This window comes from Protopterus annectens, chromosome 3.part0 (assembly GCF_019279795.1).
Source record: "Protopterus annectens isolate FY-2018-M chromosome 3.part0, PAN1.0, whole genome shotgun sequence".
In the NCBI taxonomy this organism is placed as follows: Eukaryota; Metazoa; Chordata; order Ceratodontiformes; family Protopteridae; genus Protopterus; species Protopterus annectens.
Window position 1 is genome coordinate 192141320 of NC_056731.1, and position 18521 is coordinate 192159840.

The 18521-nt window shown below is 42.4% G+C and overlaps 1 protein-coding gene across 1 annotated transcript in view; it reads left to right on the top strand.

Annotated features, from left to right (window-relative positions):
• LARP4B (La ribonucleoprotein 4B) overlaps nt 1–18521 on the top strand; it is a 2371531-nt gene that overhangs the window by 2084371 nt on the left and 268639 nt on the right. The window lies entirely within an intron of this gene.

Sequence of the window (18521 nt, forward strand, 5' to 3'; positions counted from 1 at the left end):
TATGCCTTTGTACATGTCAAGTACTACTACTTTTTATTTCTCCTGCCTTCTGTACTACTAGCTTCAGAAGTTCTTCGTGTTTCACTGTTGCAGTCATTACATTTGGGTAATCTGCTGGCAGGTTGCTCTCAGTTGGCCTGATTAACAAAGTCTTGGGTCCTGCGTTGGTTGCTGTCCCTTCTTCCATGACATCAGGTCGTCGGGGGTATAAAACATGCAGCTGACGCCATTACATCAGTCTTTCTTGCCACGCGGTGCCCGAAGCAGAAGCAGTTCGCAAGTGCCGGTCGGCCGACTCCTGAAATTTTCGTTTTCGAGTTGGAACCAAAGTCTTCTACTAAAAGCTAAGTACCCTGTTGGGGAAACTTTTTCTTGCTCCTTACCGATGTCAGTAAAAGTTAATTGTATTATTTGTGGGAAGCAAATACCTCATAAGGATTTTCATTTGTACTGTATTCCTTGCCTAGGCCCAGACCATAACGTGCCTTGCTGGTTTTGTGCTAAATTTAATCAACTCACTATTAAACGTCGGTATATTTTTGCTTCTAAATATTTTGGCTCAAGATTTAACTATCAAGAAATGTCGGTTAGCAGTCCAACTACCGGAATACCTAAAAAAATGCAAAGAAAAAGACAGAGACAGACCGTCAAGGTCCAAAACCGATGATGAAGCTTCTCCTAAGCCAGTTTGCCAGTACTTAGTGAGGCACTTTCGCAGCCCCTGATACCTGCTACTTTTGATTCGCAGGCCTCTACTGAGACCCATTCGGAGTCTGGTATGCAGCGAGATACTTTTAAGTATTGAACCCGCGGATGTCTCTACCTTAGATGGGTCCGGAGCTGCTAAGCAGGCACCAGCTTCTGAGGGTGTTTTCAGGCCTAAAGATTTGTATATTAAACCGACGCCATCTTCAAAACTAAGGCCAAAAACTACTACTTACGTCTGTGTCTAAAAAAAACGACTCTTGGGCCACGTGTACAGGCCCCAAAGCCTAAAAAACAAATGATCAAAATGGCTGAGGATTTAATTACCTTGATCAGGGGTACCCATCCCCCTCCTGCTAAGATGCCTAGGCAAGGCACTGATTATGAATCTTCAGATCAGGTTTCTATTTCTTCTGATTCCTCTTCTGATCAGAAATTATCTATTCCCACTTATGAGGACTCTGATGCAGAAGATTCCATCCCTTCTGCTTCTCCTCCTGAGGATTTTTCTTTTGGAGAAACTTTGCATACCTTAAGGGAACACTTTCACTGGGAGAGTCAGGATTTTTCAGAATCTAAAAAGAGACTTGGGGATTTTCTTCTCCTTCCTCAGCATACGCCTTTGGCTATACCTCCTGTTCTAGACATTGTTGATGTTTTCTCAGAATCCATATGACTCCTGATTCCCTGCCTCCTAGTAAGCCAAACAGATACTACAGGGTTCCTGACTCCCACAAATTCCTTTTTAAAAACCCTACTGCTGACCCTAAAACCATTTCTCTGGGTCCCAAGGGCGTTAAGGCTTCTGCTGCTAAAAATCCTACCCCTTCTGATAGAGATTCCAGGGCACTGGATATATGGGGTAAGAAGGTTTACATGTTTGCAACCTTGGCAATCATGGCTTTAAACTGTCAATTTCATATGCTTAAATATCAACAGCATGTCATGGGTTAATATCAACAGCATGTCATGGGTTTACTTAAACAGAAGATGATGTTAATTTCTGACTGTGTGGAAAATAAAGAGTTGCAGGATTTATTGCATTCAGCTGAACAAGTTGGAAAATATACTTTGCAATGTGGTTTTGATTTCTTGGAGGCCTCTTGCAGGGCTGCTGTAACTGGATCTGTGTTAAGAAGGCATGCTTGGCTCAAGGAGCAAAGTCTGCCTGACCATGTTAAAGCAAAATTGTTGGATACTCCTTTACAACAAGGGCAGTCTATTTGGTAATAAGGCTGAAGAAGTTTTGAAAAAGATGGAAGATGAAGCTAAATCTATGCAAACTGTGAAAGATTTCCTACAAGTGCAGCCACCCAGGTTTAGTAGGCACTAGCCTGCTAAGAACTTGTCTTTTCCAGTACCCACTAGAGCCGCTCAGGTCAAACCCAGACATTCCAAAGGCTCCAGGTTTCAGTCACAAGGAACTTTTAGAATAAAGCAATGGGGGTGCCTCCACCTACAAATCTGGAAGCAACAAGGCACCTTCCTATGGTAAACAGTCTCAATGACTTTCCACTGCAATCACCAAGCACTTATCTTTTGTCCGCCCGTTTGGGGAGAAAACTGGCACTTCATGCACAAAACTGGCAATTGATTACCCAGGACAAATGGGTTTTAAATATAGTATCCCAGGGATACAGATTTCATTTCCACACATTGCCAGTCCCAAATGGATGGCCAGACCTGCCTCCAAATCAGTGGGCAGAGGCCCAGAAACAAGTTATGTCCCTCATGAATATAGGGGCTATTCAACCAGTACCAGAAAAGGGACAAGGTTTTTATTAAAGACTTTTCCTGGTACCCAGAAAAGACAAATCATGGCGTCCAATCCTGGACTTATCCATCCTAAATACATTTCTGGACATTCCAAAATTCAAGATGCTGACTCCTCAAAAGTTACTACCTATACTAGGCAAGGATGCCTGGTTGGTGATTCTAGACTTAAGACTTAAAAGAGGCATACCTGCATATCCCAATCAAGGAATCTTGCAGAAGATACCTCCGTTTCAAAGCAGGCTATTTGCATTACCAGTTCTCTGCACTGCCCTTTGGCTTATCTACTGCGCCCAGGGTCTTTACAAAGTGCCTGGCACCAGTAATTGCATTTTGTAGACAAAGAAATATTCAAATGTATCCATACCTGGATGTTGTTTAATTCAGGCAGAAAGCAAGGGCACTCTCTAAAACATCTGGCATTTGTAAAAAGGCTTCTAACTTGTCCAGGGTACACCATAAACGAAAAGAAATCACAACTGGTACCATCTCAAATAATTACATTCCTGGGTGCAAGCTTGAATACAACTGCCCAGATGACTTACCTTATCTCATTACATCCGGGTGATGCCTCCAGGTGCATCTACAGTTACCCCCTACTGCTCCTCTAGGCGTCAAATATTACTTGTTCATACTTGCATTAATAATTCCAAAACCACGCTACATACAAGGTACCAGAATACTTTATCTTGAAGCATACATGATGGCAAACACAATTGTACTGATATTTGACTACTGTCAATGAGTATTTATTAGAATTGTAAGGTGATAACTTCATTTTTAAAGGCTTAGGCCACACCCACTAGGAGTTAAAGGTACACACTCAAAAGACTTGTACTGGAGGCCAGAAAAGCAAATTCAATTGATGACTTACTTCAAACAGGTGGCCACAAAAACCCAGCTGTCTGCTAGACAAATTCTGCAGGCCTTGGTGTTCATGGCCTCCTGCATTCTCCTAATTCCATATGCAAGACTGCATATGAGGAAATTTCAATGGTACCTAAAAAGCATATGGAGTCAACATTGTCACAGCCTGGAAACAATGATTTCCATCATTCCTTTCCTGCAGCTAGAGTTCCTATGGTGGGCAGAGGCCTGCCACCAAAACAAGGGACTGTCATTCATTCCACCCCCTGCCGCCCAAACCCTGACTACAGACGCATCAGACTATGCTGGGGGGGTACATCTGGCAGGGAGATGCATTCAGGACCAATAGATCCCAAATCAAATGCATCTACATATCAATCAGAAAGAGATGCTAGCTGAACAGAATGCTCTGACAGCCTTCAAGGACTAGCTTCATCCAGGACAACTACTGATAAAGACAGACAAAACCACAGTTATGTGGTGTGGTACGTAAACAAGCAGGGGGGTACACATTCCTACCCCCTTTGCAGACTAGCCATGGCATTGTGGAACACGGCCTTGATTTATCAAATATATCTACAAGCTCAATTCCTGCCAGGAAAGCAAAATACTCTAGCAGACGAACTAAGCAGAAATCTTATGGACCCACACAAATGGAAACTGGATCCACAAATCTTCAGCATGTTGACTCGCAAATGGTGGAGCCCAGACATAGATCTTTTTGCCTCACCCCAAAGCTATCAGTTGGACAAATTCTGCACAAGAATTCATCACAAGAAAGCTTGGAAAGTGGATGCCCTGTCCTTCAGCTGGAAAAACCTATCAGTCTGTGCCATTCCCCCTCTGCCTCTGCTCTCCAAGGTCTTACTAAAAGTCAGACAGGAAAAACCAAAAATGATTCTGATTGCTCCAGGCTGGCCTCGCCAACACTGGTACCCGCTCCTGCGCAGTATGTCGCACTTCCCTCCGTGGTACCTGCCTCAGACACCTCACCTATTGTCTCAGCAGAACTATCAAATTCTGCACACTCCGCTCCAAACTTTGAATCTTGCAGCATGGCTAATCAACTAATTTCACCAGTTACATCTCTTAGCAAACCTGTGATGGATGTCATTTTGGAGGCTAGAAGGCCTAGTACTAGAAAATCTTATGCTGACAAATGGAAAAGATTCTGTGCCTGGAACCAAGCGCAAGGAATAAGCACAGCAATGACCAATATTCCTCAGATTCTGCAATACTTAACTGAGATGCTTCACAAGGGCCTATATTTTTCTTCCATAAAAATCCATGCCTCTGCCATTTCAGCTCATTACAACACATAGCTTCCCCTCTTTTCTCATCCTCTGCTAAAGCAGTACCTCAGAGGGGCCAAAAATTTAAGACCTCCCAGGAGAGCACCAACTCCTGCATGGGACCTCAATTTTGTTTTGGTAAAACTCACTCTACCTCCTTTTGAGCCAGCTGCTACTGTGGACCTAACATTTCTGTCTTGGAAAACAGCTTTTCTTTTAGCAGTCACTTCAGCTAGAAGGATTTCAGAACTACAGGCTCTTATGGCAGTGGAGCCTTTCATTATTTTTTACCTTGACAGGGTGGCTCTCAGGACCAGTCCATCCTTTATGCCAAAAGTGGTATCTAGTGTGGCCCTTAATCAAGACTATTCATCTGCCAAATCTACAGAACAGGGGTGAGCAGATTCTGCATTCATTGGATGTACACAGACAACTAAGATTCTACTTAAACAGGGCAAAATCTCTAAGAAAATCTGAACAATTACTGGTGGCATTTGCTGCAGGGGCAGATGGAAAGGCCATTTCAAAGCAGAATATTTCCAAATGGATAAGCCATTGTTTGTTTCTGCTATATGCACCATAGTAAACCTGTCCCCAAGGAGATCAGATCTCATTCCACCAGGGCTGCATCTACTTCTGCAGCCTTTCTCAGAGAGGTTCCTACCAGAGACATTCTAGAAGCTGCTACCTGGAGCTCAGTTCATGCGTTCACCAAACATTACCATTTACCTCTCTTCTTTAAATCCAGAGCAGGCTTTTTCACTGCTGTCCTGCAGGGCCTTATAGCTGCTCCTAATGCTGTATAAATCCATCCTCCCAACTATAGCTTTGGGATTCTACCCAAATGTAATGACTGCAACAGTGAAACACGAAGAACATAGTACAGTTGTGTACACTTACCATAAATGTAGTTGTTCGAGTGCATTCACTGTTGCAGTCCTGGTTACCCACCCTCAAGCCCCCTGTTTTTCTCTTACTATACCTCTCCTTTCTTTTACTATGCCTAAAAGCCTTTTTGTTTTATTTGCTTTTGTTTGGAGGTATATTTTTTGTGTTTTAAATTATTTACATATATATATATATATATATATATATATATATATTTTGCTCCCCATTTGGGGGGCACCTGACATCTTGACATCATGGAAGAAGGGACAGCAACCGACGCAGGACCCAAGACTTTGTTAATCAGGCCGACTGAGGGCAATCTGCCAGCAGATTACCCAAATGTAATGACTGCAACAGTGAATACACTCGAACATCTACATTTATGGTAAGTGTACACAACTGTACTTTTATGTGCCGTCACACTGGATGTTGATATGTATGTTCCTCATGGAAAAGTTTCCACAGTTGGAGCCCAAGATGTTCAAGCTTTCTTATTGCTCCTGTGGCCACCAGATCATGAACCTTGAACCTTGATCTGTACTAGCATGGTCTGTATTGCTTGGTAAGGAGCTTAATGCCAAGCACTAGCCATAAGTGCCATTGTTTAATCTTAGCCATCAAAAAGTAAAGGAGAGAGAAGTTGGCACATCCTGTGCAAGAGAAACAAAGGAACAGGCGGGTGGACATGACTTAAACCCACAAGGTATTCATAAGAATGCACCCATAGTAGCCTTATCTGGCAGTGACTCTCCCAGCTCCACCTTACTAGTATGGAGTCAGGCTTATGGCCTTTGCCAACCATTGATAAGAGGTCTAGATAAGATGCATCACAGGGTTTGTACACCACATCTGACATTGAGTAGAAGGTGTATGCTTGCTGCTGCTTTGCGCCCATGGCATATTCCTGTGAGTCCACCAGCTCAGGTTGTGGTAACACTGAAATCTGAGGACTCTATCCATTCCAGGAAAAATACCTCACTTAGCTTAAGCAGGTCTTACCGTCCCAGGCTGAGGATGCTTAGCTTTGCTCCACTTCACCAGAAGGGCTTGGAGTGCAGTGCCAAATGCTGGACAACATTACCTTTTTATCTGATGGGGACCTATCCTCATGAAAACACACCTATATGGGCACAGGTAGCAGGCTGTGCACAACCCCCCCCCCCCCAAAGTCTTCATTAAATTACAGTTGCAACAGTGAACTAGATAGAACAGAAACAAACCATAGTGATATTTCTCATTGTTTTCTGGCAGTATATATTTTTAACAGTTGTCACTCACTGCTGTATTACATAAATTGCTCAGTTGCTGTAATCCCTTAAACCTCACTCCTATTCCTGAATATTATTCTCCATATATTGTTACCACAAATCCTGTGTATTTCTATGTAATTTGTACATTCCCATTTCTAAAGATCTCAACTCCAGTTCTCTTATCTCCTTTACAATGTTCAGTACTTAATTTGCATTTTGTTACAGTTTTGATTTACATTTTACAATTTTACAGTAGTTGCTTTTTGACAGGCAGTAGCATTAAACTTAGTAAGACCATATGTCTAGGCAATTCAGAACCTGTTTCCCAGCTCAAAATAATTTCTTTAGTTACAATCATTTGCTCCCCCAACATTTCTGACATGTACTTTGTAGTAAGTTTTTAAAATCTAATTACTTGTTAAAATCCCAGAAAAAAAAAACATGTTCTCAGTTACCTCTGTTTTTTCCACCACACCTCCAGCATTTACTGCGTACCTAACTAATGAAACATTCTCTGAAGTCTGCTTCAGGTATCAAAATACCTATGCAAACATTTACAAACAAAAATCCTAAACCTTCTGGATTTGTTGCAAACTTGGGAGCTATACAGATGTCCTCCCATTTAACCTTTTCTTCTGGCTTGGCAGACAGAAGAGCTGGAAGATGTGCATTTTATGCTATCAGAGGTGTGCTTTGAGGTGTGGGTGCCCCCGTTGATTAGCTGGACATGTTTCCAACCAGCCTAACCTTGGAGACAGTATCTTGCATCTTCCAACTGTTTGGGGGAGGTCACATAATGCCACTGGACTCTCCATTTAGGATCCTCCCTACATACTGCGGAGAGGATCATCACCCTTGTTTTTTTTTTTGGGGGGGGTTCATTGGTTCTTCCTTTGTCTGAAGCCAGAGTTCATTATCTATACTTCTGTCATGTTTGAGTTCTAGCTGTAATTGGAGTCATGGGTGCAGGAGTACGGCTTCAGGGTACAAAGTCTGATGCCAGCTCTAGTCCCTGTGCAGGACCATTAGTTCCTCCACACCACCATTAGCATGCATGCTGCCAAGTATTGCATCACTGTTGCTTGACCTCAGAGGTATGCCTATCACATACTGTGTCCTTCCATATCACTGCTGCAGTATTCTTTACCTAAGGGATCCTCCTGCTAAGGATAACATTGTCCGTCTAGTATACCAAAGCCTTCAGCTCTTCTAGGCCTTCACATCACATTTATGCTGCCAGTGCAGAACATAGGGCATAAAGGTGATGTACGGATGCGAACACTCAGAACTTCAATGCCAGTTTGAATGCCATTCTCGTTTGTCATTTCTGAACACCCTTCTGCTCTGCTGATTTCCAAGCCATGCTTTCAGTTAAGTGTCCTGTTGAGATTTCTTCTCCTCTTCTTTACTCTTGTTTGGTATTATGTTCATGTCATCCAGAAAGGGAAAATTTCAGAGTGGGAGGCAGATTGCCCATAAAGATTATTATGACCAGTGTCTTTTTTTTTGCTTGCATGCTTCCCACGGCCATATGCACTGTTCTGTCTGCCAGGCATTTGTACCTTAGATCCTGTGTAGTCACTGCTCCTCCCTGTCCATGTATCTCAAGAACCAACAACTTTAGCTTCTGGCTCAGGTTGCTATGGCATAATCCTCCCTTTAAGAGGGGCAACCATTTGCCAAGAAGGCCAAAAAAGTCAAGCTCTAGCTGACCGCTATCCAGCTTTGCCTGAACATCTCTCTAAGAGGCCAGTGAAAGCACCGACGACCGTCCATTTCTTGTTTCAGATTCCTCTGCCACAATCCTGTCTGAGGTTGGCATGGATCTCACACACACACACCCATCATCTGAGGCTTTTCCAGTATCTGCATCTGACTGTGAGGGGAACTTCTGTTTCTTATTTCTAAGGGACCAAGGGGGATTTCTCATATTTTAGTGAGTGAAGAAATTCCTGCAACCGTTATGGAGGCACATCACGGGGTTTGACTTTCAGCGAGTTTTTTGGGTTGACGTCCTGCAGAAAAAGAAACAGAAAACAAAGCATATTTCCCCTGTTGTAAAGGATCCCCAGTGTGAATGGCAGGATTTCACTCAGGATTTATTTACTGCTTTGATGGCCTTGAAGCCTCCTCAAGGGGTCTCTGTTCCTGTCTGCCCCTGGTCTTCCACTCCTTTTAAGAGGCCTAAATGGTTAGATTCCTCAGATGAAGTTTGGACTCGAGAAGAATCTCTGGCCTGTTATTCCTAAATTCCTTCTGCCCTAGGCTACAGTTGAGAGGAAGAGGATTCCTTAAGTCCAGACTCCCCCTTGGAAGAGCTGTCTTTTGGGAATACTGTTGCTTGCATGATGGACTATTTTAAGTGGGGCTGGTCCTAGGTCTCTGTTACTTAAAAAAGATAGTCTCCTTAACAATCTGCTGTTCCTCCTGTTTTGTTTGCCTTTTTGTATACTTTTTATGTAGCTTATGTAGCCCCTGTGTCTCAGCAACCTGTGCCAGAGAAGCCTGATAGGTTCTAGAAGGTTCTCGCGGACTGCAAATTTCTTTTAGAGCCCTTCTACTGATTGCTCAGTATTATCAGTTTCTTCTGACAAGCACTCCAAGTTGTTTCCATCTACTAAGCTGCTTCCTTCTGATATGGAGAGTAAGGCCGTGGAAAGGTTAGGCTAGAAGGTTTACTCTGCTGCTACCTTGTCCTTTAGGGCCACTAACTACCAGACTTAAATGGCTAGGTATATTTTGGCCCTTTCTCATGTTTCTAAGCGCGGGTTTCTGACCTCCCTGATTTTGAGCCGAAGGCTTCTGCCCCTTCTCTGTCGGACTCCACTTCTCAAGTTGCCCTCCACTCAGTAAAATGCAGCTGATGCCTCTTCCAGAGCTGCTGCCTTTGGCTCAATTATAAGGCGTTATTCTTGGACAACAAGGCCAGACTTTTGGATGCTCCTCTAGGTAATGAAGGTCTTTTGGGACTGCTTCTGTTACGTTCTTTCAGGATAAGGGTGCAAAGCCTTGCAGGAGCTGAATCATATTTTTCTTTACCCTATTCAAGTTTCAGAGGAACTATCCTTTCAAGTCTGCCTTTCTTTATAGGCAGACTCACCCTCCCAAGGGTAAGAAGTGTTCTAGAGTGTTCCTCCTGCTAAGTCTACTCAGACCTCTTCTTCCCAGAAACCTTCTTTTCAGGATAAGCTAGGTTCTGTTTGACATTGGAACTTCCCTTTTCTTCAGTCAGGCCCCCTTGTCTCTCTGCCTTTCCTTATCTCTTCCAGATTGGCTTCAAATCACCTCAGATTTTTGGGTTCTTTTACTCATCTATCAGGGATATTTCATGGTTTGGAAATCCCTTCTTCCCTTTTCTGGCATTGCTCAACCTCCTCTAGAACTGCTTCCTTATTTTCCAGAGGTTCTGTAGTTACTTTTGAATCAGGGCACTATTCAGTCTGTTCCTCCTCCCCAGGTCGGGTAAGGGTTTTACTCTAGAATATTTTTGGTTTCCCAGAAGGAGGATCCATGGAGACCAATTCTGGATCTTTCCCTGATCAACACCTTTCTCAAGATCCATTCTTTTCACATTATCCCTTCAGACATGGTTTCTTCTTCTGCTTCCTCAGGCATTTCTGCTGTGTGTGGATTTCAAGGATTGAATACCTTTGGCTATGTTTGGGGACTTTAGCTTAATATTTTAATGACAAGCACATCTTAAAAATAATTATAGGCTTTTTCTGAACACCACAAGTGAGTGTGAGTTTAAACAAAAAAGTTTTACTATTTGACATCAGAGGTATGTTTTCAGTCATTCCCATGAAAAAGTCAGGAATGGTTCTTTTAAATCAGGGGAGTGGCCTCCAGTAAGACAAAATTAATATTACTGGATGCATGGAGCAAGTATTATGTAATTTTGTGGTTTTTGCAAACACGTATTACACAGAGGTGAAAGGTGTTGTAGTGGTGGCTGCTGCAGACACCCATTTTTGCAAATATTGTTCTATGGTGGTGGGAGAAGAGTTTTGTCTTTTCATATTATTTTTGGCAATTTATAACTGTTTATGCTTTCTGTATGATATTTTTGTTGTCTGGACGGGTGATTGTAGGCAACTAAATTTGTTTTTGGAATGCATTAATACCAATTTTACATTTTTACACTTTGAGTGAATGGAATGTTTGTTGTATTAATTTTTTGGATGTGGTGATAATGAAAAATATGTTGAGGGTAGGTATGAATTAACTACTTTTTTTAGAATGCGTACCTGTTCAAATAGTGTTTTGCATTTTAAAAGTTGCCATCCCTTAGAGCAAAAGATAATTTTAACATATGCCCTTTTACAGTATTTATCCCTTTTAACTTGAGGATACCTTTATGAAGGAAATGGTTCTGGACCTCCAGCAACAATGAAAAAGAGGCAATCCACTAATCTTTTATAGTATCTGACTTTGGTGTTTAGTTCACAGTTATACAAAAAATGTGCCTCCCACCATCCAAGTACCAAATTGGCAATGGCTGGGGCAACCACAGACCCCATTGCAGCTCCCTTTGTCTGTAGTATTTTTTGTTAAATAAGAAAAAAAATGTTTTCTAAAAGTAATTCTAATAACTGGCAGGCAGTGTATTTTTATCACTTGATAGTTTACTAAACTTGCTTAGGTACAACCTCACCCATTCAACCCCTAAGTCATGGGGGAATACTTGTGAATAGCGAGCAGACATCTACAGTGACCATATAAACATGTTTGTCTTTAATTATACGCTTGATTAAACTCTTATTTTGTCCAAAGAATCCCAGGATTTGTGTTTTTAATTGGTTTAGCATTTAAAGTGTTAACCGAAGAAGTTTAATTGAATAATGAATTAGAGTTTTTCATTGGTACTTTTTATATAAAAAGTGCTTGTAAGTAAGGGGGCCCTTGGCTGAGATGATTGATGTAGTTTTGACTGAAAAGACCCACTTAGAGTGTGTGTTGTGAAACTATTCTTGCTTCTGTACTTGGGCCTAGTTCTAGCATGTGGGTTAAAAAGATGAAGTTGCCTACAGTATCTGTCTTTGATTAGGTCGATAAAGATTGCACTTGTAAGGAAACCTTTTTCCATGTTTTTTTAAACTTATTCACTCCGGAGCAGCTCAGAAAGTGCTGCCTGTTTACTTCCACCATAGGAACACCGGTGCAGCCTGATCTCATTTTTCATAAAATCCATTTGTAATACCATACAGAAAACAAATGTTCATAACTCTTTAACTATAAGAGCTAGACTAAAAAATGTAATATGAAAATTATTCAGCAGACATTGACCTTTCTAACAGTGTAAATGTTACTAATGTGCATCAGTCATTATAAAATATTTGCCAAGGAAAGCTGATATTGTGCATATTTTGTACCTTTTTGGAAAGACAAAAGCACAATATCTTGGTCAATGTACCATGTAGACCCATACAATTTGTATTTAATTTGTTTATATGAGTGTCAGCTTTAAAAGGATACCTTAACCATTACTGTGTGATGCTCCTTTACGAAGATATTCACAGAAATATGATTACCATTATATTTCTCATAATTGCTAAAGCATAATATCTCATCACCTGTAATAGACAGACTTGCATATCAGTGTACAAGTTGTGTGGCTCAATGTCAGCTTCAAAATAATGCATCATTTGTGTCATCAACGTGCTCCCTTGCAAAGATATGAGCATAATAATGAGAAGTATTGGAAATGTATAATTTTGATAATCCTACAAGACTAAAACTGTAATATCTGTACATGTGTACAGCACATAGACACAGTCCTTTTACCATGTTGAAACTATTAATACTGTCTTCAAAATGAGGTATTACTTAGCATATTGACATGCCCCCTTGCAAATTTATTTACCAAAATATGAAAACATTAATAATTTCCATAACGTAAGCCCCAAACAAACTGTGATATATGCACATGTGTACAGTACAAGGCCACATTTGTTTTACCCACATTGTAAGGACTAATACTGTCTTCAAAATGAGGCATTAGTACGTTGACATCTTTCCTTAGCTAAGTCATTCACTAACATGAAAAAATGTCATAATTTTCATAACCTTAGTTCTAAAAACTGATATCTGTACAGCATACAGACACAGTTCTTTTTATCATGTGGTAAAGACTAATATTGTCTTCAAAATGAGATATTGCTTGGCACAATTACATGCTCCTTAGCAAAGTTATTTATCAAAATATGAAAAAAAATCATAATTTCCATAACCTGAGTCCTAAACAAACTGATATCTGTACATGTGTACAGCATACACACCCAGTTGTTTTACTATGTAGACACGTCATTGAAAATATACACATTCTTGATGTAGCCAACATACTGCTGAATGGGTACATGTAAAGAGAAAAAAGCAAGGTAAGGACTGCCACTCCACTAATGATCCCAGGACAAGCATGGGACTTCAATGACACACAAGGGCATCTGATGTGTCCGATACCCGTGCTGGCTACCCATTCAGACTGCTGATACCACTACAGTCTCAAGACCTCCTTCAGTGTCAGCAGTCTGCCTTACCTCTGCCTTTTCTCTTTACGTGTCCATTCAACAGTAAACATAAGGGGTCAGGGATGGAAGTAATGCAGTATTTCCTGCCCTGACCTACGTACATTTACTGTACCAGACTGGCGGGATAGTGAAAGGGCACATCACAGAAGAAAATGACGTACCAAGACTCCTTCGTTTTCCAAGTGGCATTTTGGGGATGGACTGCAGGCATCAGAGTGCCACCCTTGAAACCATGCATATCTAGGAAAGCAGACCACTCGGACTGAGATGCAGAGTCTCATCCACGATGATCCTAAGATGCATGGTGTCTAGGTACAACGCCCACTGATGCACAAAACCATCAGATTGGCAGTAGGCAGACATCACTGTGAACAGATACATTCTTGCCTGAGTTGAAATACTGCATGAGTGGAAACTGACAACAAGCTACAGACAGGGCACATGTAAAGAGAAAAAGCAGGGTAAGGACCACCACTCCACTAATATGCCGAGGACAGGCATGGGGCTTCAGCTCGTGGGAGTCTGAAGTGTCCCGTACTTGTGCTGGCTGCCCACTCAGACTGCTTGTAGCAGCAATGGCTCCTGATTGCATGCAGTGCCAGCACTCTGCCTTACCTCATGACATTACTGCACATTTCACCTGCCTAGGGATTCTAAGCAGCTCTACACACCAGAAGATTGCTTGTGCCATGCCCTGCACCTCCCTGTAGGATCCTTCACTCATCAGGCACAACTAATAAGTACCGCAAGTTCAGTGCCCCAAGTAACAGAAGGTTCACCCAGCACATCAGAGGTAGGAGAACACACCAGAAAAGTATATAGTAACTGTGATACAGGAAATTACTACATGATATGATGTTCAAGTGCAGTAATTCACAAAAACATGAAGCATATAACCACAATTGGAACTTTACTGTGTATCAAACAATTTGTAAAAATGACAGAAAGAAAACTGGTGGGGGGATGGCTTGAAATGACTCCATATAGACAAAAACCCAAAACTGGCCTTGTGCATTCAGTGTGATGATAATCTCTACTTATGTGAATAACAGTGACAACTGCTGAAAGTTTTACCTGAAAAGTGATAATGACTCAGTATTATATTAAAACTGCGCAATCGATTGTAACTGCACTTATTAATGTGGTAATGAGCTGCATTTCATTACTTCAAAGTTCTGCATGCTCAGACACCTGTGATAATTGCTGCACATGATCTGCTGAGTAGGCATTCATTATATTACCTTGTGCAGCTGTTATGCAACACCGAGTCATCATCTGTTAGAAGACCCAAGTCATTCAGTAAAAATAGTATAACACTTAAATATTACTGAGCCCTTCCTCCCACCTAATTTCCACACATGACTGACAAAGCAAGTAAAAATGCCAAGTCAACTAAATGTTGCTTATAAAATGTAACATCTGCTGAATACAGAAGTAAGGCAAACCATGACTAGTAATGCCCTAGTATAACAGAGTATGCCCTTCCAATCATTTATTTGCTGTCATCACATAACACAATATTAATACCAAAAATAAAAGATAGCAGAATTCTAATCGCATTTCTGGGCACCACCTTGTGCCAACTTTTTATGTGAAAAATTCTGGACATGTACATGAAAGCAAAATGCATGTGATATAACCCCACACACACACACACACACACACACCAAGCCATTCTATAGTCCCAACTACTTGGCTAGATGTTCTTCGTGTTTCACTGTTGCAGTCATCACACTTGGGTTATCTGCGTGCCTCAGTCGGCCCGAATACCAGAGACTTAGTATTTCTGTGTTGGATGCTGTCGCTCCAGGACTGATGTCAGGGGTATATAAACAGGCAGCCAACGCCATTACATCAGTCTTTCTTGCCGAGGAGCCCGAAGCAGAAGCAGTTCGCAAGTGCCAGTCAGCCACTACCTGAATTTTTGTTGACGAATTTAATAATCCTGAAGTCTTCTAAAGCCAAGTACCTCGTTGGGGATCTTTTTTCTTGCTCTAACCGATGTCAGAAAAAGTTAATAATTGTCTTGCCTGTGGAAAGCAAATACCTCACAGAGATTTTCATTCTTACTGCATCACCTTAGGCCCAGACCACGACGTCCCTAGCTATCAGTTTTGTGCCTTATTTAACGGCCGAACCATTCGTTGTCGGGCTGTCTGTCACTAAATTCTTTCACTCTCACTCTCCGTATTCTGAAATGGCTTTGGTAAGCCATCCGACTACCGATATTCTGAAAATACTTAAAGATAGAGAGAGAGACAGACCGCATAGGTCCAAAACTACCGACTACGCTTCCGTTAAGCTAGTCACCAGTCCGCCAGTACTCAGTGAGGCTCTTTCGCAGCCCCTGATGTCTGCTTCACTGGATTCACAGGCTTCTATTGAGACCCATTCAGAGTCTGTTATGCTGCGAGACTCTTCTTCGACTATGGAACATGCGAATGTCTCTATCTTGGATGGGTCCAGAGCCACTGAGCAGGCACCGGCTTCTGAGGCAGTTATTCACTCAACCGCTGTTTGACTCAGACTTCTTTTTTAACCAAAACTACTGAGTTTCTTAGGCCCAGAGTATGCACTACGCCTAGAAATCCAATGACCAAAGCGCATGCACCTGCTCCCATGCCACAAAAGCAAATGCTTAGAATGGCTGAAGAACTTACTACGCTGATTAGGGGAAGTCAGCCGTCCCCTGCTAAGAGACAAAGTCCAGTCCCCTTCAGCTTCTACAGACCAGGAGTCCGATGACACTGAAATTTCAGAGTATAAAGACACGCCCTTATCTGCTTATGAGGATTCAGATGCAGAGGAATCCATTCCCTCTGCCTCTCCTCCAGAGGATTTTTCTTTTGGTGAAACCTTGCTTACCTTAGGATAGCATTTCCACTGGGAATGCCAAGACTATCCTCAGTCCATAAAGAGGCTCAGAGAATTTCTAGAGTTGCCTAAACACAGGCCCTTAGCAATACCCTGTCCTGGATGTTGTGGATGATGATTTTATGGAATCCAGTCTTACTCCTGACACTTTACCTCCTGCCCCTAGGAAACCAGACAGGTACTACAGAGCACCTGACACACACAAATTTATTTTCAAGAATCCTACTGCTGACCCAGAAATAATTTCCCAGGGGCCTAAAGGTATCAAGGTTACTACAGCCAAGAATCCCACCCCTTCAGACAGGGATTCCAGAGCTTTGAACAGATTGGGTAAGAAGGTATATACCTCTGCAACTCTTGCTATTAGGGCATTGAATTGTCAGTTTCACATGCTGAAGTACCAGCAACATATTATGGAACTTATTAAACAAAAAGTGGCAACATTTTCAGACTGTGCAGAAAATAATCAATCGCAGGAGCTTATGCAGTCTGCAAGCCAAGTCAGCAAGCATACTTTGCAGTGTGGCTTTGATGCCCTAGAAGCATCTTGCCAGGCAGCTGTCACTGGCTCTGTACTGAGGAGACATGCTTGGCTGAAAGAGCAGACCATGCCAGGCCATGTCAAATCAAAATTACTAGATGCTCTTTTGAATAAGGACTGTTTGTTTGGCACCAAAGCAGAAGAGGTTTGTAAAAAGATGGAAGAAAAAGCTAAGTCTATGCAGACTGTTAAAGATTTCTTACAAGTACAACCCCCTAGATTCAGTAGGCATTGCCCTTCCAAACACTGGTCCTTTCCAGCCCCCTCCATGCCTTCTCAAACCAGACCCAGGGGAAACAGACCACCCAGATTATAGTCTTAGGGTATGCAGAGATCTAAGCAATGGAGTGCCCCCACCCGTAAAGCAGGGAGTGGTAAGCCACCTCCTTACAGAAAAATCTCACAATGACTTCTTTACTCCACTCCACTGCCCTGCCCAATTGCTTGTGGCCCTAGGAGAAAAACTTGCCCTTCATGCCAAAAACTGGATGTCCATCACTCAGGACCGATGGGTCCTCAACATTGTATCCCAGGGGTACAAATTTTACTTCCATTCACTGCCAACCCCAAGCGGGTTTCCAGACCTTCCTCCAAACCAGTGGGCAGAGGCTCAAAACCAAGTACTTTCCCTACTCAATATCAGAGCTATTCAGCCAGTTCCAGTAGAACAGAGGGGTCAAGGATTCTACTCCAGACTCTTCCTGATACCCAGGAAAGAGGGCTCTTGGCACCCAATCCTGGATCTTTCCATTTTCAGCACCTTCCTGGTGGTACCAAAATTCAAAATGCTTTCCCTGCAACAGCTTCTTCCTATGCTAGCCAAGGATGCCTGGTTAGTCACCCTAGACTTAAAGGAAGCCTATCTGCATATCTCTGTAAGGGAATCATGCAGGAAGTATCTATGTTTCAGGGTAGAATGTATGCATTATCAGTTCTCTGCACTTCCTTTTGGGTTATCTACTGCGCCCAGAGGATTCACAAAATGCCTGGCTCCAGCCATTGCATACTGCAGGCAGAGAAATATTCAAATTTACCCATACTTGGATGACTGCCTGATTCAGGCGGACAGTCAGGAATTGCTGCTGCAGCACCTGATATTTGTGAAAAACCTTCTCACCTCATTGGGGTACACCATCAACGAAAATAAATCAAAACTGGTACCCAGTCAAAAGGTTGTATTCCTGGGAGCAAGCTTGGTCACATCTTCCCAGATGGCATTCCTCACCTCAGAAAAACAAGTCTGTCTGACAGACTACTTCAAACAAATGGCCATCAGAACCCAGCTATTTGCAAGAAAAATACTGCAAGCCCTAGGGTTCATGGCCTCATGTGTACTGCTGATTCCATATGCAAGACTGCATATGAGGAAACTCCAGTGGTACTTAAAAAGTCTTTGGTGCCAACATTCTCAGGACCTGGAAACCGTCATTCCTATCATACCCTAAGGACAGAGTTCCTCTGGTGGGCAGAAGCATGCAACCACAACAAGGGACTGGCATTTACTCAACCCCATGCCAGCCTGACTCTAACCACAGACACATCAGACTATCCCTGGGGGCACACATGGACAAAAAATGTATTCAGGGCCACTGGAGCCCAAGTCAAATTCATCTGCACATCAACCAAAAAGAGATGCTAGCAGTGCCCTGACAGCTTTTAGATCCCTAATCTTTCCAGGACAACTGCTAATAAAAACAGACAACACCACAGTTAATGTGGTACATCAACAAGCAGGGGGGAACCATTCCTACCCACTCTGCAGGCTAGCCATGGCCCTGTGGAACATGGCCTTGGACATTCAGGT